The sequence below is a fragment of the Tenrec ecaudatus genome, unplaced genomic scaffold, assembly GCF_050624435.1.
Source record: "Tenrec ecaudatus isolate mTenEca1 unplaced genomic scaffold, mTenEca1.hap1 Scaffold_3750, whole genome shotgun sequence".
NCBI lineage: Eukaryota > Metazoa > Chordata > Mammalia > Afrosoricida > Tenrecidae > Tenrec > Tenrec ecaudatus.
In genome coordinates, this window is record NW_027459154.1 from 28,179 (window position 1) to 42,267 (window position 14,089).

Sequence of the window (14,089 nt, forward strand, 5' to 3'; positions counted from 1 at the left end):
GGGAAGCCTACGGGCTTTATACCCCTAACGGCCCGGAGGCACTGAAAACAGGAGGGCAATAAGTACTGCCTTTATTACTCAGTCAGTCTGCCTCAGACATGACAAAGAAGTGGGAAGGGTTTGAAGGGAAAAATCTTAGCGATTTGGTACAAGTGGCTCATTGAGTGTATACCAACAGAGATGACCCTAGCACGACAGAGACAAAGAAGCTAGCTAAAATAATCGTAATTGCCATGAGATACCCCAGAGACTCAGGAAAAGGAGAGCATGGCCCACTCACGGAGAGACTAACCTGTGGGCACTGCCAAGCCATGGGGAAGGACCAATGTGCCTACTGCAGGAAAGAAGGACACTGGAAAAATCAGTGCCTTGAAAACCCCAGGAGAGGTGCACGACCCTCCACTAGAGTGGATGGGCCTCATCTGCACGTAGAAAGACCCAAGCAAGAGACAATAATGCTTGAAGAAGCTCAATGAAGGGGTCAGGGCTCTGTTTCACTTCGCCGCCAAAAGCCCAGGCTAACTCTCCAAGTAGGAGGCCAGGCAGTAAATTTCTTGGTGGACACAGGGGCCACCTTGTCAGGTTCAGAAAGGAATATGGGCACATTTTCAAGAAGAAAGATGTGAATTACTGTGAGCCTATGATTCCTTCCACAGATAACTCACACCAGAAGGTTTGCATGGAGGGTAGGTGGGTTTCCCAAGACAACAAGATAACAAATATCTATCAGCCCTTTGGCCCAGTTAGCCACCTGGTTATGATATCACTGGCTTCTGGCTCAGCTGCTGAGCCAGTGAAGCAGTTATAGCGGGAGAAGACTAGGTGGCCGGTGGCCATCAACGGAAGGACCAAATCTACACAGTGGGCTTCCTGTTTCAATATGGAGCCACGTATGTTACCTGCTGGACACCATCTCTATCCTGAGCTCATAATTGCCATCGCAGGTCTAGAATGCGGCGCGCAGGTACACACTATATGAAACAGTCTCTGATTAACCCCTCTCGATAACTTGCTGACATGGGAGTCTGGATAATCCTGTACATTTACTTTGCAGATTAGAAAACTCACTCAAAAACACACGGGAGTTGACCCAGAGACACACAACTGGTTAACAACAAAGTCATATTCACAACCAGCGTCTGGACCAAGAGCACGGTGCCCCACAGAACTGTGCCCATCGAGCAGTCAATATCTCCTGGACTCTCAAAAGATCTGAGCTGATACCCACCCCCCCACATCCTTGCAGCCCCAAAAGATTGTATTTCACAGGATGGCACCGGATCTGCAGCTCGCGGAGGGGGACATATCTGATCAGAGAACACAGGGCAGAACAAGGGGGAGGAGGGGAGAATGGAGCACACCCTGGCCCAATACACCTTGAGGATGATGTTCCCAATCAGAGAAGCCAATCCACAGAGAAGACCACATGGGCAGCCCCACGATGAGAAACGTCCCTCAAAGACCCATAGCCTTAGAGGGGACAACACTGGACACACAGTGTGGGAACTGCGCCCGAACTGATCCTGCCACTTCGATGCATGACACTAAGAGAGTGCAGCGGAAGAGTAAGAAAACGGAGCATCAAAGTCCCCGGGGAATGCCAAAGGTGGACTTTGTGGTCAGGGTTCGGTGCCCCCACAGACTGGACTGGAAAACACTCCTAAAGTTCACCACACAGTCCTTGTACTTTTCTTTCTGGTTAGTGTTGTTTTCTTTTAGTGTCATTGGATTTGGGTTGGGTTTTGTTTTCATTTTTGTTTGTTTTTTTTTCTTTTTGCTGCTTGGTTTAGCTCAGTCTTGTTTTGTGAATGTTATTACCTTTACAGGTCTGTCTAATTAAGAGAGGCTGGATGAACAATCTGGAGGAGTAAACATGTGACCGGCCCTTTCCATTGGGTATGGAAGTGAGCATGGTGGGGGGAAAGGAAGTGGTGTAAAGAAACCCAGAGACAAGGGTACAACAAGTGATGGAAAATGGTAGTGAGGGGGATGTAGGAGGCCTGGTAGGGCGTGATCAAAGGTAATGTAACCAAGAGGAATTACTGAAACCCAAAGGAAGACTGAGCATGGCAGTGGGCACAAGAGGAAAATCAAAGGGTATAGAAGAGTGAGCTGGGAAGCAAGGGCCAGTTATAGACGTCTAAATAAAGGCATGTACATATGTACATATATTTACAAAGGGGCATGGGGAAATAGATCTATGTCCATATGTTTATAGATTTAGTATTAAGGTAGCAGATGGACATAGGGCCTCCGCTCAAGGACTCCCTCATTGCAATAACACTGTTCTATTAAATTGGCATTCTAAGATGCTCACCTTCCCTACACAATCACTGACCACAAAGCGGCTGCATAAGCAAATGTGGTGAAGAAAGGCGATGGTGTCCAGCTACCTAAAGATATAGCGTGTGGGGTCTTAAAGGCCTGAGGGTAAAGAAACAGCCATCTGGCTCTGAAGCAACAGAGCCCACATGGAGAAAGCATACCAGCCTGTGTGATCACAAAGTTTTAAAGGGATAAGGCAACAGGCATCATGAGAACAAAAAAATCTTATCAAGGAGAATGAGAGGGGACTGCCGGGTTTAGGCCCAAAACCTATTTGCAGTGCACTGGACATCCCCTTACAGAAGGATCTCAGAGTGGAGATTAAAGAATACAGGGTATGAGACAGCAAAGATGAAACACAACTTTCCTCTAGTTCTTAATGCTTTCTCTTGCCCCACTATCATGATCCCAGTTCTACCATACTAATCTGGCCAAACTAGAGAAAGTATTCTAGTACCGATAGGAATTTCAAACAAGGGGAATCCAGAGTGGATGGGCCCTTTACCAGTGTTATGAGTGGAGATACTGGGAGGGTGGAGGAAGGGCAGGATGGAAAGTGGGAACCGATTACAAGGATCTTCATTGACCTCAAAAGAAAGGTGGGTGAAGATAAGGCAAAAGAATTAGTACATTTCCAAGGATTGATGAGGGATGGGTGGCGGGCATTGAGGGGGGAAAAATGAGGAGCTGAGGCCAGGGGCTTGGGTGGAGAGTGGATATTTTGTGAATAAGGAGGGCAATTAATGTACAGATGTGCTTCAAACAGCTGATTATTTATGGATTGTGGTTAGTGTTGTAGGAGCCACTAATGAAAAGATCATAAAAGAAACAAAAATAATCTTGGCAGAGGGCTCATGCAAGGATGATCTCAGGCTGGATTAAACCAGTCAAAACAGCTACTGGAGTCGCCTCACCCTGTGTCTATTACTGAGTCAGCCATGATGCTTAGGACCCACAGCCCCAGCAGCTGGCCAGAGAGGGAGGTGGATCTCTGAGGCCATTCCACAGGGGGAATGGTCCTCTGTCCTGCAGGGCCCACCCTCCTTTGTAAGCGTGCTGCCTGGGGCAAGGCTTTCATGGAGTCCACACCATGGGAGCTCTACTACTCATGGGGGATTGGCAGGAAGCCTCTGCTCATGCGCACACACCACCAACTAGCTGGAGGCAGACAACAAGCCCACTAACTGATGCTGTAAGAGATACAATCAGCATCCAGAAACCTGCAAGTGGGAGTAAGAGGCAGCATACCTTGGTCCCAGCCCCTCCCACTCTAATCTACAAGGAGTGACATTGCAAAGCAGAGGGTTTTCATAAAGCACTTCCAGGACTGTGGAATGAGCAGCCTCGTTTGTGGACATGGATACTCTGTGATCCAGACGTACTACCTCCTCCCTTACAGTCAGCTGAGACAAAAACCCTTGCAAGCAGAAAGCCATGCATCTGAACAGTATCCACCAGCCACTCATGTGCAGCACAGCTGCCTCCAAAGAGCCTTCCTGAGTGAGAGAGAAATCATGCAGAAGCCTGGTCTGCACTCAAGAGAGTTTTATGAGCGTTAGGGAGGCGTGATGGGCAAGTCTGGCCGACCCCAGTGGCTGAATTGAATTTACATGGCCTAGATTGGTCAATCCAGGTACAGGAACCACCCAGGTGACCTCCCCTTCATGGCCAGAAATCTGGACCTCTGAGCATGCACAGGGTGCCTCTCCTAACTGGGCTCTTATCTTGGCCCTATGGGCATGCATAACGGATGCCCCAGTCCCTAGCATAGCTACCTAACATTTGCCCCCCTGAAGAGATATGGACCCAAATCTTTGGGGTACTGGGCGACGACATCTCTAGCTACTTCCTGCTGGCAAAACGGGCGAAGTGGGGCTTTGGGTCCATACCCTTCCTACACTGCTGGGAGGGGTTGTCCATTGAGGGCAACTTTATCCAGGATGGATAAGGTTGAGGTGGTCCAGGAGATGGTAATCGTGGACCTGGCACACTTGGTTCAGAAGCTTTAATCACCCCATAACTTCTGAGAAAAACAAACGGTCTAAAAGGTGAACAGTTTGACTACGACAAGGCTAAGCTTGTGAGGTGGCAGTGGCCTTGAAATTAGGTGAGTGTCAGAGGAAACAAAAATAATCTTAGGATTACCAGACATGTGTGTTTGTTCATTGGAAGTACAGGAAGAGGGATAAAAGCATTCACATTTTCCCCTAGGAGGGCACAGGTTTGGGCACTACTAGGTGCAGTCGGATCACTGATTCATTTATGATGCTAAGCTCTTGGACCCGCTGATAAGACCCATCCTTCTTTTTAACCCTATAACGCTTCAATTTTAATTTTGGGAAAAAATTTTCTTTTTGTTGTGGACTTTCATAGTTATAAATATATATATATATGTATTAATATATACATTTTTAATGTTATGAAAACATCATGCTTCGCGTTATAGAGTTAAATGGAAATAATGGGCTAGTGCAGGACGAGTCAAAAGTGACCAAAATAGAGTAACTGCCTAAGCCATTTTGAATTTTCTTGGGTTCAATTGGAGTAAAGGCTTGTAAATTACCCGGGGTCCAAATTCCCATGGTGCCTCCTACAACGCGTAGAATGTTCAGGGATGTTTCAGGGCTGGGAGATTAATAACCCCTAAGTCCAGGATACCTTAGGGCAGGGGTCCTTAAACTGTTTACCCAAGGGGCCAGTTCACTATCCCTCAGGCCTTTTGAAGGAAAGACTATAGTTTAAAAAAACAAATATTACGAACAAATTCATGTGCACACTGCACATCTTGATTTGAAGTTCAAAAAAAAAATAAATGGGGCACATACACCCGGCAGAAAGGATCAACGTCCTCGGCTGTCTGCATGTGGCCCACAGGTTGTAGTTTGAGGACCCCTGCTCTCGGCATTCACCAAGAGGATGTGGTTTCAACCCAAAAGCTTGGAGACTCTACAATTTGTTTAAAAGTGATGGGGCAGAAGGAGTCCCTGATTGACCCACGCAAGACTAGTTTTCCCATCCCCTATTACTAAGAGTTCATAGTTATGGTTAAAGGGAACCAGGATATCCCGATCTGGTCCCGTTACTTCAAGTGTGGGCTGACATTGCCACTAAGAAGCCTGCAAATACAAAAGACTTACTCCCTCCTGCAAAGAAAGGGCCCTTGTTTCCAAGGTTTCAGGAAACATGGAAGGACCGGAAAAACAAACGGTCCAAGTTCCCAAAACCACATAGGTGGAGGCCATCCCTCCCCATCACCCTCCCCCGCCCCTCCCCTCCCCCACCCCTCCCCTCCCTCACCCCTCCCCTCCCTCACCCCTCCCTTCCCTCACCTCTCCCCTCCCCTACCACTCTCCCCTCCCCTACCCCTCTCCCCTTCCCTACCCCTCCCCCCTCCCCTCCTCTCCCCTCCCCTCCCCTCCCCTCCCCTCCCCATCACTCTCCCCTAATCGGCTTTATCCCATTTTGCAGGAGAACTCTGGGAGTGGGAGAGCTGGCTTCAAACCCTTTCTTTCAACCCCCGCCCCATAAGGTTTCTAGGGTCCAGAAATAGAAAACTTCTAACAGGCCCTTATTGAGTCACTCCCTCCCCCACCGGCCCCCCAAATTCACCCCCACCCCTAACAAGCAGCCCCCCACACACACTAGTACTGGTATGACTTCCATACTCATCAGCCCACCTGGAATGCTTGCCAACAACTTCTCCAGGTGCTGTTCACAACGGAGGAGGGTAGCCCTTCCAGACAGAGGCCCAGTAAGCAGTCAGTGAACCTGATGGTCAGCGAGCGGGCACTCCCCACTTGAGAGAAACTCTTTTGGCCACTACACCAACAATGTGGGATCTCAATTCCTAGCAAGGCCCAGAGGGCTTTACCAGGTATCAACCATTGCTCTTACATGACCCTCTGCAGAAGAGCTAGGAAACCTATGAATTTATCTAAGGTCAGTGAGAATTTTCAGGTTCCTATAAGAGAATGTCCGCCTGCCTTTCTAGAGTGGCTGAGGGAAGCCTACGGGCTTTATACCCCTAACGGCCCGGAGGCACTGAAAACAGGAGGGCAATAAGTACTGCCTTTATTACTCAGTCAGTCTGCCTCAGACATGACAAAGAAGTGGGAAGGGTTTGAAGGGAAAAATCTTAGCGATTTGGTACAAGTGGCTCATTGAGTGTATACCAACAGAGATGACCCTAGCACGACAGAGACAAAGAAGCTAGCTAAAATAATCGTAATTGCCATGAGATACCCCAGAGACTCAGGAAAAGGAGAGCATGGCCCACTCACGGAGAGACTAACCTCTGGGCACCGCCAAGCCATGGGGAAGGACCAATGTGCCTACTGCAGGAAAGAAGGACACTGGAAAAATCAGTGCCTTGAAAACCCCAGGAGAGGTGCACGACCCTCCACTAGAGTGGATGGGCCTCATCTGCACGTAGAAAGACCCAAGCAAGAGACAATAATGCTTGAAGAAGCTCAATGAAGGGGTCAGGGCTCTGTTTCACTTCGCCGCCAAAAGCCCAGGCTAACTCTCCAAGTAGGAGGCCAGGCAGTAAATTTCTTGGTGGACACAGGGGCCACCTTGTCAGGTTCAGAAAGGAATATGGGCACATTTTCAAGAAGAAAGATGTGAATTACTGTGAGCCTATGATTCCTTCCACAGATAACTCACACCAGAAGGTTTGCATGGAGGGTAGGTGGGTTTCCCAAGACAACAAGATAACAAATATCTATCAGCCCTTTGGCCCAGTTAGCCACCTGGTTATGATATCACTGGCTTCTGGCTCAGCTGCTGAGCCAGTGAAGCAGTTATAGCGGGAGAAGACTAGGTGGCCGGTGGCCATCAACGGAAGGACCAAATCTACACAGTGGGCTTCCTGTTTCAATATGGAGCCACGTATGTTACCTGCTGGACACCATCTCTATCCTGAGCTCATAATTGCCATCGCAGGTCTAGAATGCGGCGCGCAGGTACACACTATATGAAACAGTCTCTGATTAACCCCTCTCGATAACTTGCTGACATGGGAGTCTGGATAATCCTGTACATTTACTTTGCAGATTAGAAAACTCACTCAAAAACACACGGGAGTTGACCCAGAGACACACAACTGGTTAACAACAAAGTCATATTCACAACCAGCGTCTGGACCAAGAGCACGGTGCCCCACAGAACTGTGCCCATCGAGCAGTCAATATCTCCTGGACTCTCAAAAGATCTGAGCTGATACCCACCCCCCCACATCCTTGCAGCACCAAAAGATTGTATTTCACAGGATGGCACCGGATCTGCAGCTCACGGAGAGGGACATATCTGATCAGAGAACACAGGGCAGAACAAGGGGGAGGAGGGGAGAATGGAGCACACCCTGGCCCAATACACCTTGAGGATGATGTTCCCAATCAGAGAAGCCAATCCACAGAGAAGACCACATGGGCAGCCCCACGATGAGAAACGTCCCTCAAAGACCCATAGCCTTAGAGGGGACAACACTGGACACACAGTGTGGGAACTGCGCCCGAACTGATCCTGCCACTTCGATGCATGACACTAAGAGAGTGCAGCGGAAGAGTAAGAAAACGGAGCATCAAAGTCCCCGGGGAATGCCAAAGGTGGACTTTGTGGTCAGGGTTCGGTGCCCCCACAGACTGGACTGGAAAACACTCCTAAAGTTCACCACACAGTCCTTGTACTTTTCTTTCTGGTTAGTGTTGTTTTCTTTTAGTGTCATTGGATTTGGGTTGGGTTTTGTTTTCATTTTTGTTTTTGTTTTTTTTCTTTTTGCTGCTTGGTTTAGCTCAGTCTTGTTTTGTGCATGTTATTACCTTTACAGGTCTGTCTAATTAAGAGAGGCTGGATGAACAATCTGGAGGAGTAAACATGTGACCGGCCCTTTCCATTGGGCATGGGAGTGAGCACGGTGGGGGGAAAGGAAGTGGTGTAAAGAAACCCAGAGACAAGGGTACAACAAGTGATGGAAAATGGTAGTGAGGGGGATGTAGGAGGCCTGGTAGGGCGTGATCAAAGGTAATGTAACCAAGAGGAATTACTGAAACCCAAAAGAAGACTGAGCATGGCAGTGGGCACAAGAGGAAAATCAAAGGGTATAGAAGAGTGAGCTGGGAAGCAAGGGCCAGTTATAGACGTCTAAATAAAGGCATGTACATATGTACATATATTTACAAAGGGGCATGGGGAAATAGATCTATGTCCATATGTTTATAGATTTAGTATTAAGGTAGCAGATGGACATAGGGCCTCCGCTCAAGGACTCCCTCATTGCAATAACACTGTTCTATTAAATTGGCATTCTAAGATGCTCACCTTCCCTACACAATCACTGACCACAAAGCGGCTGCATAAGCAAATGTGGTGAAGAAAGCCGATGGTGTCCAGCTACCTAAAGATATAGCGTGTGGAGTCTTAAAGGCCTGAGGGCAAAGAAACAGCCATCTGGCTCTGAAGCAACAGAGCCCACATGGAGAAAGCATACCAGCCTGTGTGATCACAAAGTTTTAAAGGGATAAGGCAACAGGCATCATGAGAACAAAAAAATCTTATCATGGAGAATGAGAGGGGACTGCCGGGTATAGACCCAAAACCTATTTGCAGTGCACTGGACATCCCCTTACAGAAGGATCTCAGAGTGGAGATTAAAGAATACAGGGTATGAGACAGCAAAGATGAAATACAACTTTCCTCTAGTTCTTAATGCTTTCTCTTGCCCCACTATCATGATCCCAGTTCTACCATACTAATCTGGCCAAACTAGAGAAAGTATTCTAGTACCGATAGGAATTTCAAACAAGGGGAATCCAGAGTGGATGGGCCCTTTACCAGTGTTATGAGTGGAGATACTGGGAGGGTGGAGGAAGGGCAGGATGGAAAGTGGGAACCGATTACAAGGATCTTCATTGACCTCAAAAGAAAGGTGGGTGAAGATAAGGCAAAAGAATTAGTACATTTCCAAGGATTGATGAGGGATGGGTGGCGGGCATTGAGGGGGGAAAAATGAGGAGCTGAGGCCAGGGGCTTGGGTGGAGAGTGGATATTTTGTGAATAAGGAGGGCAATTAATGTACAGATGTGCTTCAAACAGCTGATGTATTTATGGATTGTGGTTAGTGTTGTAGGAGCCACTAATGAAAAGATCATAAAAGAAACAAAAATAATCTTGGCAGAGGGCTCATGCAAGGATGATCTCAGGCTGGATTAGACCAGTCAAAACAGCTACTGGAGTCGCCTCACCCTGTGTCTATTACTGAGTCAGCCATGATGCTTAGGACCCACAGCCCCAGCAGCTGGCCAGAGAGGGAGGTGGATCTCTGAGGCCATTCCACAGGGGGAATGGTCCTCTGTCCTGCAGGGCCCACCCTCCTTTGTAAGCGTGCTGCCTGGGGCAAGGCTTTCATGGAGTCCACACCATGGGAGCTCTACTACTCATGGGGGATTGGCAGGAAGCCTCTGCTCATGCGCACACACCACCAACTAGCTGGAGGATCTCCGTGAACAAAGCCTGAGGCAGACAACAAGCCCACTAACTGATGCTGTAAGAGATACAATCAGCATCCAGAAACCTGCAAGTGGGAGTAAGAGGCAGCATACCTTGGTCCCAGCCCCTCCCACTCTAATCTACAAGGAGTGACATTGCAAAGCAGAGGGTTTTCATAAAGCACTTCCAGGACTGTGGAATGAGCAGCCTCGTTTGTGGACATGGATACTCTGTGATCCAGACGTACTACCTCCTCCCTTACAGTCAGCTGAGACAAAAACCCTTGCAAGCAGAAAGCCATGCATCTGAACAGTATCCACCAGCCACTCATGTGCAGCACAGCTGCCTCCAAAGAGCCTTCCTGAGTGAGAGAGAAATCATGCAGAAGCCTGGTCTGCACTCAAGAGAGTTTTATGAGCGTTAGGGAGGCGTGATGGGCAAGTCTGGCCGACCCCAGTGGCTGAATTGAATTTACATGGCCTAGATTGGTCAATCCAGGTACAGGAACCACCCAGGTGACCTCCCCTTCATGGCCAGAAATCTGGACCTCTGAGCATGCACAGGGTGCCTCTCCTAACTGGGCTCTTATCTTGGCCCTATGGGCATGCATAACGGATGCCCCAGTCCCTAGCATAGCTACCTAACATTTGCCCCCCTGAAGAGATATGGACCCAAATCTTTGGGGTACTGGGCGACGACATCTCTAGCTACTTCCTGCTGGCAAAACGGGCGAAGTGGGGCTTTGGGTCCATACCCTTCCTACACTGCTGGGAGGGGTTGTCCATTGAGGGCAACTTTATCCAGGATGGATAAGGTTGAGGTGGTCCAGGAGATGGTAATCGTGGACCTGGCACACTTGGTTCAGAAGCTTTAATCACCCCATAACTTCTGAGAAAAACAAACGGTCTAAAAGGTGAACAGTTTGACTACGACAAGGCTAAGCTTGTGAGGTGGCAGTGGCCTTGAAATTAGGTGAGTGTCACAGGAAACAAAAATAATCTTAGGATTACCAGACATGTGTGTTTGTTCATTGGAAGTACAGGAAGAGGGATAAAAGCATTCACATTTTCCCCTAGGAGGGCACAAGTTTGGGCACTACTAGGTGCAGTCGGATCACTGATTCATTTATGATGCTAAGCTCTTGGACCCGCTGATAAGACCCATCCTTCTTTTTAACCCTATAACGCTTCAATTTTAATTTTGGGAAAAAATTTTCTTTTTGTTGTGGACTTTCATAGTTATAAATATATATATTTGTATTAATATATACATTTTTAATGTTATGAAAACATCATGCTTCGCGTTATAGAGTTAAATGGAAATAATGGGCTAGTGCAGGACGAGTCAAAAGTGACCAAAATAGAGTAACTGCCTAAGCCATTTTGAATTTTCTTGGGTTCAATTGGAGTAAAGGCTTGTAAATTACCCGGGGTCCAAATTCCCATGGTGCCTCCTACAACGCGTAGAATGTTCAGGGATGTTTCAGGGCTGGGAGATTAATAACCCCTAAGTCCAGGATACCTTAGGGCAGGGGTCCTTAAACTGTTTACCCAAGGGGCCAGTTCACTATCCCTCAGGCCTTTTGAAGGAAAGACTATAGTTTAAAAAAACAAATATTACGAACAAATTCATGTGCACACTGCACATCTTGATTTGAAGTTCAAAAAAAAAATAAATGGGGCACATACACCCGGCAGAAAGGATCAACGTCCTCGGCTGTCTGCATGTGGCCCACAGGTTGTAGTTTGAGGACCCCTGCTCTCGGCATTCACCAAGAGGATGTGGTTTCAACCCAAAAGCTTGGAGACTCTACAATTTGTTTAAAAGTGATGGGGCAGAAGGAGTCCCTGATTGACCCACGCAAGACTAGTTTTCCCATCCCCTATTACTAAGAGTTCATAGTTATGGTTAAAGGGAACCAGGATATCCCGATCTGATCCCGTTACTTCAAGTGTGGGCTGACATTGCCACTAAGAAGCCTGCAAATACAAAAGACTTACTCCCTCCTGCAAAGAAAGGGCCCTTGTTTCCAAGGTTTCAGGAAACATGGAAGGACCGGAAAAACAAACGGTCCAAGTTCCCAAAACCACATAGGTGGAGGCCATCCCTCCCCATCACCCTCCCCCGCCCCTCCCCTCCCCCACCCCTCCCCTCCCTCACCCCTCCCTTCCCTCACCTCTCCCCTCCCCTACCCCTCTCCCCTCCCCTCCCCTACCCCTACCCCCTCCCCTCCCCTCCCCTCCCCTCCCCATCACTCTCCCCTAATCGGCTTTATCCCATTTTGCAGGAGAACTCTGGGAGTGGGAGAGCTGGCTTCAAACCCTTTCTTTCAACCCCCGCCCCATAAGGTTTCTAGGGTCCAGAAATAGAAAACTTCTAACAGGCCCTTATTGAGTCACTCCCTCCCCCACCGGCCCCCCAAATTCACCCCCACCCCTAACAAGCAGCCCCCCACACACACTAGTACTGGTATGACTTCCATACTCATCAGCCCACCTGGAATGCTTGCCAACAACTTCTCCAGGTGCTGTTCACAACGGAGGAGGGTAGCCCTTCCAGACAGAGGCCCAGTAAGCAGTCAGTGAACCTGATGGTCAGCGAGCGGGCACTCCCCACTTGAGAGAAACTCTTTTGGCCACTACACCAACAATGTGGGATCTCAATTCCTAGCAAGGCCCAGAGGGCTTTACCAGGTATCAACCATTGCTCTTACATGACCCTCTGCAGAAGAGCTAGGAAACCTATGAATTTATCTAAGGTCAGTGAGAATTTTCAGGTTCCTATAAGAGAATGTCCGCCTGCCTTTCTAGAGTGGCTGAGGGAAGCCTACGGGCTTTATACCCCTAACGGCCCGGAGGCACTGAAAACAGGAGGGCAATAAGTACTGCCTTTATTACTCAGTCAGTCTGCCTCAGACATGACAAAGAAGTGGGAAGGGTTTGAAGGGAAAAATCTTAGCGATTTGGTACAAGTGGCTCATTGAGTGTATACCAACAGAGATGACCCTAGCACGACAGAGACAAAGAAGCTAGCTAAAATAATCGTAATTGCCATGAGATACCCCAGAGACTCAGGAAAAGGAGAGCATGGCCCACTCACGGAGAGACTAACCTCTGGGCACCGCCAAGCCATGGGGAAGGACCAATGTGCCTACTGCAGGAAAGAAGGACACTGGAAAAATCAGTGCCTTGAAAACCCCAGGAGAGGTGCACGACCCTCCACTAGAGTGGATGGGCCTCATCTGCACGTAGAAAGACCCAAGCAAGAGACAATAATGCTTGAAGAAGCTCAATGAAGGGGTCAGGGCTCTGTTTCACTTCGCCGCCAAAAGCCCAGGCTAACTCTCCAAGTAGGAGGCCAGGCAGTAAATTTCTTGGTGGACACAGGGGCCACCTTGTCAGGTTCAGAAAGGAATATGGGCACATTTTCAAGAAGAAAGATGTGAATTACTGTGAGCCTATGATTCCTTCCACAGATAACTCACACCAGAAGGTTTGCATGGAGGGTAGGTGGGTTTCCCAAGACAACAAGATAACAAATATCTATCAGCCCTTTGGCCCAGTTAGCCACCTGGTTATGATATCACTGGCTTCTGGCTCAGCTGCTGAGCCAGTGAAGCAGTTATAGCGGGAGAAGACTAGGTGGCCGGTGGCCATCAACGGAAGGACCAAATCTACACAGTGGGCTTCCTGTTTCAATATGGAGCCACGTATGTTACCTGCTGGACACCATCTCTATCCTGAGCTCATAATTGCCATCGCAGGTCTAGAATGCGGCGCGCAGGTACACACTATATGAAACAGTCTCTGATTAACCCCTCTCGATAACTTGCTGACATGGGAGTCTGGATAATCCTGTACATTTACTTTGCAGATTAGAAAACTCACTCAAAAACACACGGGAGTTGACCCAGAGACACACAACTGGTTAACAACAAAGTCATATTCACAACCAGCGTCTGGACCAAGAGCACGGTGCCCCACAGAACTGTGCCCATCGAGCAGTCAATATCTCCTGGACTCTCAAAAGATCTGAGCTGATACCCACCCCCCCACATCCTTGCAGCACCAAAAGATTGTATTTCACAGGATGGCACCGGATCTGCAGCTCACGGAGAGGGACATATCTGATCAGAGAACACAGGGCAGAACAAGGGGGAGGAGGGGAGAATGGAGCACACCCTGGCCCAATACACCTTGAGGATGATGTTCCCAATCAGAGAAGCCAATCCACAGAGAAGACCACATGGGCAGCCCCACGATGAGAAACGTCCCTCAAA